The following is a 14,289-nucleotide window of genomic DNA, read 5'->3' as shown; positions in this document are numbered from 1 at the left end:
TGGGAAAAATGAAACGGTTTTCAAGTAAACTATAGGCTACTCAGATACCCGGTCAGCAAAACAGAATGACACAAGTCAACATAAAAGTCGATATAAACACTAAGAAACGGGGCAAGCACAAACAACAAAGAAAACTCTATCCATTTTTACGTTTCTCAGTGTTTAGTGATTATATTTGTCCATCGCTAGTAAAAACTTGGCTCCATCAAGACCTTAAACCACATACAAAACTGCCACGTGGAAGATTGACATCATACATTACCTTCAAATACGCACCAAACAAAGGCAGAAATCGCAATAAAGAGGTAAGCACGGCATCAAAGGTCCTCATGGAGATCATAGGACAAAAGTCACTAAGGTACTTACCCACAATATGCTGAATACTTGGCGAAAAAAACGCCTTCTTGCCTGCTCTGTAGTCTCGTCCAGTCTCTGGCGAAAACCGCAAAGCAACCTCACCAGGCCAGGAGGAGTTCCCTGAAATCTGAACGACAAAAAAGCCATTGAAAATCTCTTAACAAGTACAGAAAAGCAACAAAATTCAGTACACGAAGCGATTTATTTACCCGTTCTCTCTGAAAGTATGGTCGAGCGCATTTACTGCTTCCTCAGCTGCCATCACAATCAAAGAGGGTGTCACATTTCAGATTACCAGGTTTTATTGTGTTGAGCTGTCAACAAGACCATCCTTTGGGATATCCACAGCAGGACATTTTTTCGTATTTTTACCGCGAAAACCTACATAGAAACAAAACTTTGCACGCCAATATCTCAGACGGGTTTGGTTTTTCCGACCTAAAACTTAGCATACGTTTGTGTTTGAAAATTATCTTCCAGTGGACAAAAAATTTTGGCAAAACAAAAATATCACTTTAGCCTCCAGGAATACCTTAAAGAGGGTGATGTTGGGGCAGGGGGTATTGGGACCCCAGATCTTCAAAGGCTTAATTTCATTTGTGGCTAGGCTTGCGGGAAGTGCGATTGCCATCATCAGCTGTCAACTTGAGGGGGATAAGTCTGTTTTTCATTGGGTTTTAATATCATAATGTGTTCAATTTCTCAGTGTCAAGCACGGAACACTGACAATCAGAGCAACAAAAGAAAAGTCGCGGCTATGTTTGAAGACTCAGGCTCAGAACAGGAGGCTGAGAACGAAATTAAAAACACAGTGGACAGAATCATTGAAGAAAGCGAAAAGGCTGATGAAACAGTGAAAGTGTGGTGGTTGATGTTTCGAATAGTCACCTTATGACACTGTTACATCAAAACCTCACCGTGACAAATGAGATCCTTACCAAAACTAGTTCAATTGAAAAGTCCCAACGCGAAATGCAAGGTAACACAAAGGGCTGTTCTCACTCATAAACCTGGATGTGAATCTGACTCCCAGGATGTCCCTGAACAACATGGAGGATTGTTGACCATGTTAACCCCGGGCACACCTGAACAAGCCATACTGGAGTTATCTCTTGAATGTAGCCAGAATGTTTGCCAAGAAAATGTGAGCCCCAATTTTTCCTACAATCTCCCTGAACAACCCAGCAAGGAAATCAAATTCTAACGATAAACACAAACGATTTAAGGGATTGCGAGGCATTTGCAGATTACCCTGAAATGGGTGAATCTTCAGAAGTAATTGACATTGATATGAATATGTTAGTCAAGTGAAAAAATAAAGCTTGCTCAGAGACAAATTTCGGTGTTCAGCTATTCAAAAAGTTTTTTAAGGACAAAGAGATAAAATACAAAAATATTAGCAGGGCAAAGGGAAAGGAACCTTTCGACGCCATTAAAATACAAAAAATAAAACGGTATTTTTGGAAATTTACCCTTGTCTGGAGGAAGATAAGAAGAAATGGTCAAAGGCTTGCAAAGGTATCAACAACTATATGTGACCCTCCACAGGATTTCCAACATAATGGTGATAGCACGGGCACGCGTGTGATGACACGGCACGCTAAGCGTGACATCTGACACGCATATGCGCATATTTAATAAGGAAACAAAGAGTGTCACGGTAGCTTTTCTTTTGCACGTCTTAACACGCTAAATCTTTTATTGACTTTATTTTCTGCAGCGTGTTAAAAGACACGCTTCATAGCGTGTTAAAGTCATGCGATATGGCATGGTAGCACTGAAGAGGTTAAGTAAGAAAGCCTCTTACAGCGCTGTGAAAGTTACTTAATTAATGAAAATTGAATCACGGTCGCCAAAAAAGGCGCCTGATGTAAAAAGTTCTTCCAAGCACAAGCGCTCGCACCTTACGCTGAAAGATGAGAAATGAAATAACAGGACCGTAAATTATTGAAAAAAATCAAGACCTATTATGCAGCTCTTGAAAAAATATAACTTGTCGATACAATTCGTCTTGTGAACTAACATAACAAAGCCAAAACAGCATTGAAGATTTTTACTTTCCTTCTGTGCGTAAAATGTTCGCATAATTACACTGTACTAAACATCAAGCATTCGTACTATTTAAATACTACGTAAGGCTTGTAGTTGGCACCACAAAAGAGAGATAAATCACTCACCTAAAACTCGTGCTTTTAACAGACTGCGAGCTAAGTGTTTCGATTGCTGCAAACGTGTCTTATTATGGGGTATGATTTCCGTTCGTTACTATAGTTACTTGAAACTAACATCTTGTAACGTTAAAACACAACACAGTAAACATGGCGTGCAACGCAACGGAACGTTCTCACTGTTAAAGTTTCACAACGGAAGATTTAGATCAATTAGAAAGTGTCGAGGAAATGTACTTCAAAACAAGAGAGGTCGAGGAAGAGGATAAAGAGGATGATTATTCAGACTCCAACAGCAGTTCTGACGACGAAGGCGTCGCTGATCAAGATGAGCCGGGAGATGATGCTGTCGAGCTCATGGAAATTTACAAAACTGAACATGCTAAAGTGCAAGCATTTTACTCCGAAACCTGTAAATGTAAAATGGGCGCGGGAGAGATGGCATGTAGTGCAACGCTGAGCCTAGATGCTGTCACAGACTGTCGAAACAACTGCAATGAACTATCATCTGCTGAACTGGACCTGGTCATACTGGAAATCATTCACAGTTCCTTAAACTGTAACGAAACCAGCATCTCCAGCAGAGTGGAAAAAAATCGCCAAAGCACAAGAATGTGCTTCTTTTACCACGGAAAAAGAATTTGCAAGAAAAGCTTCCTATTTCTGCACTGTCTTCAATCCTACCGGTTTCACAGTCTCGTTAAGCACTACAGGAAGAATGGATTGACCTTGCGGACCCATGGAAACTCGAAAAGGCTTCTGAGTAGTGCCTCATCTACCAAAACAGTGGAACAAGTTGCCGAATTCATTAAAAATGTAGCTGAGGAACAAGCCCTCCTTCTCCCTGGACATGTTCCGGGTTTCAAAAGGATTGATGTGAAGCTGTTACCGTCCAACCTCACAAAACACAGTCTTTGGAAGAAGTATTTCGACATCTGTACGAGCACGGGACAAACATCAGTGGGCTATTCAAAATTCTGCGACCTGTGGAATCAGCTATGTCCGTTTATTTTGATTATGCGGTCTGCAACTGACTTATGTTGGACATGCCAGAAAAACAACAGTCAGATTAACAAAAGTGCCAATTTACCTGAAGCAGAGAAAGTGGATGCGGTCAGAAGACAAGAAGAACATCTCCGTCTAACCTCAGGAGAACGAGAATATTACAAAATGGTATGTAAGGAAACGAAAGCCCACGTTCAAGCACATCTTGAAGAAGCCGATTTTGCGTTTGGACAGAGACCTTGCTCATACAATGGAACAGTACATTACTCGTACGACTACACACAGCAGCTGCACTATCCCGCAAATCCTAACCAGCCAGGGCCAATCTATTTTAAGACGCCAAGAAAATGTGGACTCTTCGGCGTATGCTGTGAAGCAATTCCACGCCAAGTCAATTTTCTTATTGACGAAAACGTTTTGACAGGGAAAGGAGCAAACAGTACAATTTCTTACGTCCATTACTTCTTCGAGCACAATGGATTAGGCAAGACTCACACACAAATCCATGCAGACAACTGCGGGGCCCAAAACAAAAATTCTCCGTTTTTGTGGTACTATTTGTGGCGTGTAAACAATGAACTGCACAGTAGTATAAACTATGACTTTCTGTTGCCCGGACACACAAAGTTTGCCCCTGACTGGTGTTTTGGTTTAGTCAAGCAAAAGACAAGGCGTACCTTTATTTCATCTCTGTTTGACATTGCCAGGGCGGTCGAAGAATCTGCTTCAGTTAATGTTGCCGAGTTTGTCAGCTTACACAACGGAACAGTTCGTGTCCCTACATATGACTGGGCCACTTACCTAGGACAATTCTACAAGAAATTACCTAACATTAAATCATATTATCATTTTCGATTTGACAAGGAGTTCCCAGGAACTGTATTTTGCAAGCAATACTGGTTCTCGGAAGAAAAGGCCATTAACCTTCTCCGAAACAGAAATCAGCTCCCGTAACCTGGTCAGCTCCCCGAAATAGTCAGTCCCCAAGGCATCAGCCGGGAGCGTGCCGAGTATCTTTATAAAGAAATCAGAGAGTTTTGTCGCGACGGAACCGAAAATTTGGTTGCTCCACCTGTTTCAGATTGAGAACTTGTTAACTTTATTGCGAGTGACTGATAGCTAATTGAGAGTATTGTAAAATTATCTTTGTAAAGATGCAGCGCCTATTTATTCGGTTTTTTACATTAATGTATGTGGTTGAAGACTTATTGCAAGTAATTAAACAAAATGTAAGGTTTTGTAAACTTACAAGTGTGTGTGGGTATTGTTTCTCGAGCCCGAAGCCATAATTTAAAACCAGGCAGCACTGTTCTCAGACTACAAACGTTTAATTCTAACAAAGTAACAAGATTTTGATTTTGTAGTGCTCTCTACCACGATTTCCTTAGTATGACACCTGATTTTGCCCGCGGTAATTTACGACACATAAGGTTGAAACAATCAGGAGCGTCAGGATCCCTGTTAGAATACGTTTTTCTAGGTGGCTAAATCGTTTTCTTAATTTTTGGTTTGTTTTCGACAGCATCTATTTAATACAGCTGAATTAAATTTGACCTCTGAAAACCACTCGAGGCCCTTGCTAGAGTCGTTCTACAGTCGAGCCGGTTTATTTTAGCAAGGGAGTAGCAAGACGTTTGAAAATGGCCTGATCGAACCGAGAATACAGCAATAATCTAGAAATGCCGCTAAGACTAGTACGTCAGAAATTCCTTATATCTTATCGGGAAAAGCTTCTGAAAACAATCCAGTTTGAAAAAGTGTTGGGCTTTCGAGTTTTTATTTAATCCTTTTTGCTTGCGGACGTATAAACCGACCCAATCCGGACAACTCGCCCCCTGGACAATTCGCCCCAGACAACTCGCCCCCAATATAAAAATACCTATGTTACGTTGGACAAATATATTTTTATGCTCAGAAGGTAATAATTTCTTGAAAGAAGAAGAAAGTTTGTTTTTTAAAGTACATTACGAGACCAAGACTTACGTTTGTAGCCTTCGATTGTAACGATCGCGTAAACACATGAACATGACCATTTTGTAATCCAGCCACAACATTTGAAGTAATTGAAGTGAAACAGATCTAACTGTTTATGTTTTATGTTTTGGAGTATTCCGCTGTGAAAGAACAAACACCAGACGCAAATAACAAACAATTTTGATCGCAGACGTAAACATAGCCGCCATATCGAATGTGCAATATTTGAGCCCAGGGAATATCAACCCAGGCCTGTCGGATAGACACAGGACAGCTTACCTCTCAGGAAACACGCACCCATGCTATTATCACTAGTTAACACGGTATCAGGTCACTTTGCCCCATGGTCATTTCGCCCCCATTCACTTCACCCCAACCAAAAATCAGTTCGCTCCATGATATTATTCAAGTGTATATATGCTAACAAGATTGTATTTGCATGACTGATGTTTTCTCGTGAAACGCCACTCGGGCCAGGAGCAAAGTGTTTCGCAGGCTAGACATGTTTGCAATTCACTTGTAGCGATCGTATTTGAAAAACTTTGAAAACCATCCATTGCTTTACGCGCATTGTTTAATAAACTACCCTCAAAACCTTTTTATTGATTCAAAGTGTATTTGATTTATTGCTCGTGTAGTTGCACAAAACTGTATTGTTGTTTTCTTGCCACACGTACCCACGCGTAATGTGTGAACTTATGTTAATTCAAGGGGAGACTTTTTTTCAGCACAACGCGCCGACCTTTAAAAGACTTGTTTATTTGAAAATTCGGAATACGACCTTAACCTCAGCTATTTGTGTTGTCCAACTCCAACTTCAAAACAAAAAGTTCATGACAATTAATATTTCACTCATTTACATGGAGCGAAGTAACTTCTGTACGGAGTGAAGTAACTTTTGTATGGAGCCTCTTAAAGTGAACAAGTGTCATGAATACGTAATTTACCTCTCAGAAAACACGCGCGCGCTTCAAACCAAAAAACATAAACATTTAGATCTGTTTCACTTCAATTACTTCAAATGTTGTGGCTGGATTACGAAATGGTCACGTTTATGTGTTTACGCGATCATTACAATCGAAGGCTACAAACGTAAGTCTTGGTCTCGTAATGTACTTTAAAAAACAAACTTTCTTTTTTCAAGAAATTATTACCTTCTGAGCATAAAAATATATTTGTCCAACGTAACATAGGTGTTTTTATATTGGGGGCAAGTTGTCTGAAGATTGGGGGTGAATTGTCCAGGGGGCGAGTTGTCTGACATTCAAACCGACATAAGCTTCATGAACTGTTTCAAGGATGCGTTGACCGCAAAAAGCATTCAATGATTCGGAAATGATACAAAAGTTAACACTTTTAGATCTCTGCCTTCACTTTTGGCTGTTTTTCAAGAAGTTTTAACCAATTGTAATTAAAGAATAATACATGAAAATAAAGTAATTCCTTTTGAGCTCTAAAAATAATAAAAATAAAGAAAAAAAATCTTGCAATGCGAGTTTATAAAACGGTTGCAAACTTAGCGTTTTCGGCTTGCCGTCCACACGTGAACGATCTCAAACACGTGTTTTTGTCAACACTTATTAAGTTTATAAAGCGGTACTTGCGTGGACATTGCCACGGCAGCTTTGCTTCCGCCGGCAAAAGACTTGTTAATTTTGCCTTCTTCAAAAGATATGGTTTATCAAAGTAGCACCTCGTAGTTATCGCACTTATTGTTAGGGGTGGCTAAAAGAAGACAAAAGACTGAATATAAATCATTTATTGCTCAGGCATAAAAGCCTGAGATGAGCAAAAGAGTATCACTGTGATTACAGCCTTGTGCTTGATTGTTACTAGAGGTTCGTAATGGCTTTACGCAACCTTACCAAAGTTCCAAAACTGTGTCTTGTGTATTTTGCTGTTGACAAAAGTACATGCGTTATTGAAACGAAAAAACTTCGATCAAAAGAGACAGGGAAGCTGTTTTTGGAGACTGCACCAAATACAAGAGACATGGTTACCGTCAAAAGTGGAGGCAAACTGCTAGAAGCTATGGTTATTGCGACAGATGGTAAGTAGTCTTCGCCCTTTCCGATCTTTTTCTCGATGATTGTTAACGGACCTTACTGATGTTTCGCTGCGTTTCAAGTTTTTGTTATAATTGTTGTCCTTAAAGGTTTTATGACAATTGCATTTTCTCAATTTTTAGAAAACGAAGATAACCTTAATAAAGAGGAAAGGGCTTTCGTTGAAACGAATGCAGGGCTTTTCAACTCAGAAGTGGTTTCTGTTGGAAAGAAAAGAAGCAACGAAGACAAGGATGCTAATGCGTTGAAAAAACGAAAAACTTCTAGTGATGAGGTAAGCTTGTAGCGTTGAGCAATTTTTTATCAAGATTCATCAAACGAGCATTAAATTATTCGTTAAACTCAATTAAGGTCACTTCGCCCCATGGTCATTTCACTCCCAGTCACTTCGCCCCAACCAAGAGTCAGTTCGCTCCATAGTCAAAGTCTCTTCGCTCCATACAGAAGTTAATTGCTCCATGTAAGAAATTAGTGAAATCTGTCATGAACTGTTTGTTTTGATGTTGGAGTTGGACTGATTATAAATTTATGTCAGTTGAGATTATTAAGTAATGCAGCTTCCAGTCGAAGCCCCTTATTTTGTTAACAGTCATGTTTGCTATAGGAAACCAGTCGTTCCGACATAAAGTTAGTTGTTTTGATACAAGTCGTTTCGATATGACCTCAAGCATTTAAGTTACACAAAAATTTCAACCACTTGAAGTATAGTTTGCGCGTGAAAAAGAAAAACAATTGGGTGAATACCTGGGGGTGAATATTCTTAGTTCTGTAAACCAAGTACATCCATGTATCGAAACGACCGGTAACCGCTCTTTCACTGGTTTGAATGCCTCTTCTTCTTTTTCTTCTTCTTCTTCTTCTTTTTTTCAATAGTATTTATTCATATCTACTAGTTGTAGCTAACACTAAGTGCCAACGAACATAGACTTTACCTAAATGCGCGCGCTGTTCAATTTGTTTAGAAATGTCATGAATTACCGTAATTTACAAAAAATAGTTTGAAGGCAATTTGATTGCATAAGTGAAAATGTCGAATTTGAAAAAGCTGGTGAAGGCATATTTTTTCATTTGGGTGAATGAAAAATAGTTTCAGTCGACGGAAAACGTCTTCGTTTGAAAGAAACACTACTTTAAGTCATCTTCCAGGAACTCTGAAAGTATTCTGATGACTTACTCATCCATTTCTAATATAACACTTTTCATTTCACGCGGCGGTGCCCAAGTATGTTATCACCAGCAAACTTGCATGTTTCGCCCTAAACAGAGATTTACCTGGATTTTAGCATCAAAAATGCTGGCTTCGTTTTCACGGTAGAAATATGCGGCTTCTTTTCGCGTACAATTTCTACAGCTTTAATATATCGTTGTTGAGTTAAGTTTTGTACAGAGAAACTGCAAAATGCTCGCAGAAAATTGCTAAAATTTTAAGTAATAAACACAGCATTTTTGTGCCCAACGTGGCTATTCTTTAATCCCGGAAAGAAATTTGATCGGGGCAGATTTTGATCACATGCTAGGCAACCACTTCTGAGCAGTGAGCGCACGTCACGCGATCAACAAAACAACGCTATAAATTGTAATAAATTGTAATCAAGCTTCATCTAAACACTTGATTACCCTTGAGCCTAAAATTTACCTTTTCTTGTCAAAATCGTTATCAAAAATTTAGTCGACCGGACGGGGGGTTTTTTGAGCCCTGAGCATGAACATGCAGTATCTGGGTAAAATGTTTTGAATTCAATTCGATTGCATGATCTGTTTCAGATTACATTTCGTGCGTTTGGTAGCTGAAAAATTTCGTCTTTGACATCTTTCTTGAATCTTGGCCTGCAAAGCATAACAATGATTGCCTGAAAAGAACGTTTTTCGCTTTCTCACATTTTTTTTGATCGTAGTGTAATTCAATCTTTATCGCGACATAGCGTTCCGTCCTTTTGTTGTCTGGCGGGGAAAATTTGACTTGTTGCTTTCAAACTTGCATGTTAATTTTTCTTTCATCTATAAAACTTTAAAAGTGTTGACTATGGTAAACCGATTACTCTAGAGATCTGGCAGAGCTAGAAAATCTTTGCAGAACTAGATGTTTTTATGTAATGCAAAGTTTGCCGAAAATGATGTTGCGAGTTTTGAAGTGGATTCATGCCATACACACTCCCATCCAGGACTTTCCTTGAATTACTTGGGATGCCCTTTGTGTAAATGTAATGCAAATGTAATTATTGCGTGATTTACCATGGGTATCGAAGAAATTTTTCCCTTGTCTTTTACGCGGAATATTAATTAATGTTTTGAAGCTGAAATACGATATTATTTATCTGAGTTACATCGCACGTGACTTGTAATTTTTTGTTACAAATAATATTCGCCTCCTGAACTAATGGTTAGTGATTTTACTTAGTTCTCGAGTTAGTTTTCTGACGATTGTGAATTACTACCGTAACTGTAATGTAACGCTATCTTACCGTAACGCAAGTACCTGTGGTATAGAAGTGTTCTTCATGCGAAAAGTAAACTTCCCAGTCAGTCTTCTGTTATCTGCTGAATTCGGCAATTCCGACGAGACAAAAACGTGCGCGCATCATCAAAGCACGCGCGGTCTTAAAATCAGGTTAAAACGGGAGGCAAAGTTTTTTTATTCGTTTTGCACCTAATTGACCGCCCATACTTTTTGAATTTGTAGTTGCAGATGTTGAATGAATTCATCCGAGCAGGATGAAAAACAGGCCCGGTTAAAACAGCAGCGTATTAATAGTGAGAAGGCTAAAACGGCATCCATTCAGTGTGACAGACGAGACATCCTCGAAAGATCAGAAGTGGCTGTGCAGACCGAGTTCCCAGACGTAATGGATGATCTGAAGGAACAAATCAGACAGCTGACTAAGATCGTGGCCGATCTTACCGCCCTGAAGAACAAACACCAAAGCGAAGTGGGTAATAATCAGTTAAACGACGCAGACATCCTCTCTGACTCGCTAAGCGATGTCTTGCCATTCAACGCGGCACTTTCCAGTAATCCCCCAGTTCCAGAAACGCCACCAGCGCCATCAAGCATGACTCAGAGCGTTCCCTTAGCTGTTGTTAACAGTGGAGCCATGCTACCACTGCTTTCACTCCCACCATCTCTGCGATCACCACTATCCACAATTAATCAGAATGTCCCACTTGTGCAGCGCAGTCACGGCCCCACAGATGATCAGCAGCAAAAGGTTGAATCGATGGTTTCCCTTGGAGGTAACATTATTACAACCGCTATGGCCTGCGTAGACGTTCTGTTCACAGACGAAGAATTGGCTAACAGCAACAGTTCTGGGTCCAATGGCTATCGGCAGCTGGATGAGTTAAAGCTCCGTTTTCTAGAATCAACACTCCGATGGAAATTTGAATCTCCAGTTTTTACTAGCCAGTGGGAGAGTATTTGAACACGCATCAACACCAAATGCAGGGGGAAAAGACAAACTGTAATTAGAAGACTACAGAAAAATACAAATTTTTAATTTCACCTTCTTAAGAGACAACATTGCAACGTATGTAGTTACTGATAATTAGGCAAGTTTTCTTTTTTGGTTCCGTAGATATCAACGTAAAAAGATAGGTTAGGTCATTTTGTTCCTCTTACATAAGTTTATGAAGTTCTCGAGTGAAAATATTGCATGTTTTATGATAAGATGTTTGTGACATGTAAAATAAACCAACATTAGGAGGATCAGACTTGTATCTTGGCAATTCTGTGTTTTTAAAGAGTTCCTTTCAGAACAGGGATGTTTGAAATTTTTCTTTAGCGAAGAGGTAATAGTGCCTCCGAACACGGCAAACGGTAATTATGAACACAGTCTTGTGAAGCCGCTTTTCGAAGCCTGTCTTTCGAACTTGATTTAAAACCATTGCGTAACTCCGAAAAAGTAAATAAAAAGGAAGTTATTTCGGATAGCAATAACTGAAAATAGTGTTGTCATTGGTGCCGTGAAAAGGGACCGACTGCAGAGCTGGAAATTACACGTATGTTGTCACGGCTATTTTCGGCTACCCTGGGTGCCAGTGGGGTTTGTTTTGTTTTCGTGGCGAAGCTGCAATTGCGAGCGCTCAAAATCGCAGCTTCGCCACGAAAAAAAAACAAAACTTTCCAGGGAAATTTCAGTACAGCATTTTCGATCTTGAAATCAAAACAAAACAGGTTTCATGTGGTTCATTCGAAGATAACAGGTGAAGTTTACAAAATAGATCGCCGATCCAACGATAAAAATTAGTTGCAAATGCGTGCGCGTGATTTTACTTTTTTACAACTTAAAAATAACTAAAAAGATTGTCTTTCTCACCATGAAAAGCGACAAATAGGCTTGATTACGGCGGAAAGCTGGAAATATCAATATACTAGTATGTTGTCCCAGCTATGGCCTAATTTCAGCCGTCGGTTATCACAAATTTTTTCGATTATGAAATCATTGATCTTGCTTTAAATTTCCGTGTTTTGAGAAAAGAATGTGGCAAAACATAACAAGTTTCATGAGACAATTTGTGATTCATTGGAAGACAACAGATGAAATTTACAACATGAATCACCGATTCGATGATAAAAATAATATTATGAATGCGTGCTCGTGATGAAGATAGGATAATTTTTCGTTTCAGAAAATTGTAGCACGTGAGCTGGGACCTAATGATGCGCGAAGGCGGTGCGCAGAAAATGTTGAATGAATATTGCACCATGTTGAACCAATATTTCGATCGTGAATGTGAATGAATATAAACCGTTGAATGTGAATGAATACATCCTGTAAATGTGAGTAAATATATTTGTGAATGATAATAACAACATTAAATGCGAATGAATATAAACTTTGTGAATTTTGCACCATTTCGCCAACCATAGTTGACACTGTTGTGACAAAAACTTGGATCGGATCAACGTTCTTACAGATGGTTGCCCTGATCTCTGTCTTACTATTATTTAACACAGCACAAACATGATATTTCGCACACCAGAGTGCAATATGACACGGCATGACACGGCTTTTGTTTTCACATCCTTTGACACGCTGCTTTGTTTAACTGAACACGGTTTGTTGTTTATGTGTAACAAAAGAAAAATTTTAATTATGCGTGCATCGTGGCACACTGCTACTGTGTTAACGAAAATTTCTTTTGTCTACCGTGCTAAAATAGCGTGCCCGTGTCATCACCATTATGCTGGAAATCCCATGGAGGGTCACATATAAGGGGGCAGAAACGAACAAAGGCTAAGCAGACAAAGTAGACTCTGATTACTTAGCAGAAGAGACAAAACGTGCTGCATTTTACTCAATTTTACCAAGTTATTTCAATGTAAATTTTATTGTTTGATATTTGCTAGTTGGATAGCGTTAGTAAGTTAAAAGTAAAAGATATCACAAATTGAGGTTAGAAATCATTTATGACAAGTGGAAGTTTTAATGATTGGTTGATTCACCATGAACGTGTATACAAACATGTAATTAAAATATCTGAAACGTGACAAAAATTAATGCCTAGATCATATCTCCACACATTACTACCAGTAGTGAATTGAAAAACCAAAGGAAATTAGTAAAATTAAACAAAACTTACCTTAAGTTGAAGTTTGATTGAAATTCTATCATGTGACATAGAGAGGGAGGAGATCACATGAGATAGCACAGCGCATGCGCTAGATCATTTTTTAAAGAAGAGGGGTGTGACAAGTAAGAACAAGTACAACCCATACTAGTCCAAATGGATACTGCAGTATGTATCCCACAGGATAACGTCCCGACTGGGAGGGATCAAAGGGTGGGCATGTGAACTCCTCCCTCTCTACATCATGTGATAGAATTTCAATCAAACTTCAACTTCAGGTAAGTTTCATTTAATTTTACTATTCTATCACGTGACTAAGAGACAGGAGATCCCATGAGACTTTAAAGCCTTGGAACACCTGCGCAAAAAACAAGAGTTGTGTGGATATAACAACCATTTTATTTAATCTATAGTCCACCTTCATCAAAACATGATGTATGACTGGGTTAACAAAAGGGATAACTGTAACAACAGTAAGTCTAAAACTTTAACAACAACAAAGAATACAATGAAAAGATGAAGACTAGGATGGCAACAACAAGTCTGCCTTCAGGTACTTTAAGGTAAAGAATTAATTACTGTGACAAAATGGCAGATGCCATAATATTGTTGGCAGGTATAACAGGCTTATCATAAAACTTCCGAAAAGTCCCAGCTGAGCACCAGCCTGCATGTGCCAAAATAATATCCAGGGGAACATCCTTCTGCTTTGCTCTGGATGCTGCAGCTGCTCTTGTACTGTGGGCAGAGAACTTGTGAGAGTCAATCCCAGAACTCTCAAGCACACTCTTCGCCCATCATGAAATTGTGTCCCTTGAGACTGCTCGGTGTGGTTTAACATAACTGACAAATAGGCACTGTTCACCATTTCAAAGGCCTTGAGTGCGATCCAGATACTCTTTTAGAGCAGTCAGGGATTCTGCAATCTTGCTCAAATTCAGAAATTGTGATACTTGTTGATGAGTGTCCTGACTTACTTGTTTTGGTATGGTTAAGTATTTGGAATTGACATACTGATTCTGTGAGCTTCACAGCTGAAAGAGTCATTAAGTGTATTGATTGTCGCCTCTGGCCAGTGACTAGTAACAGCAACATAAGTATTTTCACTGTCAAATCTTTCAATGGCATCCCACATGTCATCATACTTTGGC

At 39.3% G+C, this 14,289-nt stretch overlaps 4 pseudogenes across 1 annotated transcript in view; 2 read left to right on the top strand and 2 right to left on the bottom strand.

Annotated features, from left to right (window-relative positions):
• Nucleotides 1–3,542: 3,542 nt before the first annotated feature.
• LOC110040709 (uncharacterized) lies at nucleotides 3,543–4,616 on the top strand (annotated as a pseudogene).
• Nucleotides 4,617–7,349: 2,733 nt separating this feature from the next.
• On the top strand, nucleotides 7,350–11,064 carry LOC149099212 (uncharacterized; annotated as a pseudogene).
• Nucleotides 11,065–11,121: 57 nt separating this feature from the next.
• Nucleotides 11,122–14,289, bottom strand: part of LOC110059718 (uncharacterized) — a 51,423-nt pseudogene continuing 48,255 nt past the window's right edge. The window contains exon 2 of the transcript XR_016203846.1: nucleotides 11,122–14,289. This exon is cut by the window's right edge and continues 546 nt beyond it. The product of XR_016203846.1 is annotated as an uncharacterized LOC110059718 (transcript).
• LOC149099211 (uncharacterized) overlaps nucleotides 11,122–14,289 on the bottom strand; it is a 12,226-nt pseudogene continuing 9,058 nt past the window's right edge.

The sequence above is a fragment of the Orbicella faveolata genome, unplaced genomic scaffold (assembly GCF_042242905.1).
Source record: "Orbicella faveolata isolate gen_17 unplaced genomic scaffold, um_ofav_v1 contig_46, whole genome shotgun sequence".
NCBI lineage: Eukaryota > Metazoa > Cnidaria > Anthozoa > Scleractinia > Merulinidae > Orbicella > Orbicella faveolata.
This window is presented reverse-complemented; position numbering and strand designations above follow the sequence as displayed.